This window comes from Schistocerca serialis, unplaced genomic scaffold (genome assembly GCF_023864345.2).
Source record: "Schistocerca serialis cubense isolate TAMUIC-IGC-003099 unplaced genomic scaffold, iqSchSeri2.2 HiC_scaffold_219, whole genome shotgun sequence".
Lineage (NCBI taxonomy): Eukaryota > Metazoa > Arthropoda > Insecta > Orthoptera > Acrididae > Schistocerca > Schistocerca serialis.
The window spans coordinates 7020-7500 of record NW_026047783.1 but is presented as its reverse complement, the minus strand read 5'-3'; positions in this window follow the sequence as shown (position 1 = coordinate 7500).

Genomic DNA, 481 nt, shown 5'->3' with positions numbered 1-481 from the left:
CCTAACCTACGTTGTACCTTAACCTAACCTACGTTGTACCTTAACCTAACCTACGTTGTACCTTAACCTAACCTACGTTGTACCTTAACCTAACCTACGTTGTACCTTAACCTAACCTACGTTGTACCTTAACCTAACCTACGTTGTACCTTAACCTAACCTACGTTGTACCTTAACCTAACCTACGTTGTACCTTAACCTAACCTACGTTGTGCCTTAACCTAACCTACGTTGTGCCTTAACCTAACCTACGTTGTGCCTTAACCTAACCTACGTTGTGCCTTAACCTAACCTATGTTGTGCCTTAACCTAACCTATGTTGTGCCTTAACCTAACCTATGTTGTGCCTTAACCTAACCTATGTTGTGCCTTAACCTAACCTATGTTGTGCCTTAACCTAACCTATGTTGTGCCTTAACCTAACCTATGTTGTGCCTTAACCTAACCTATGTTGTGCCTTAACCTAACCTATGTTGTGCCT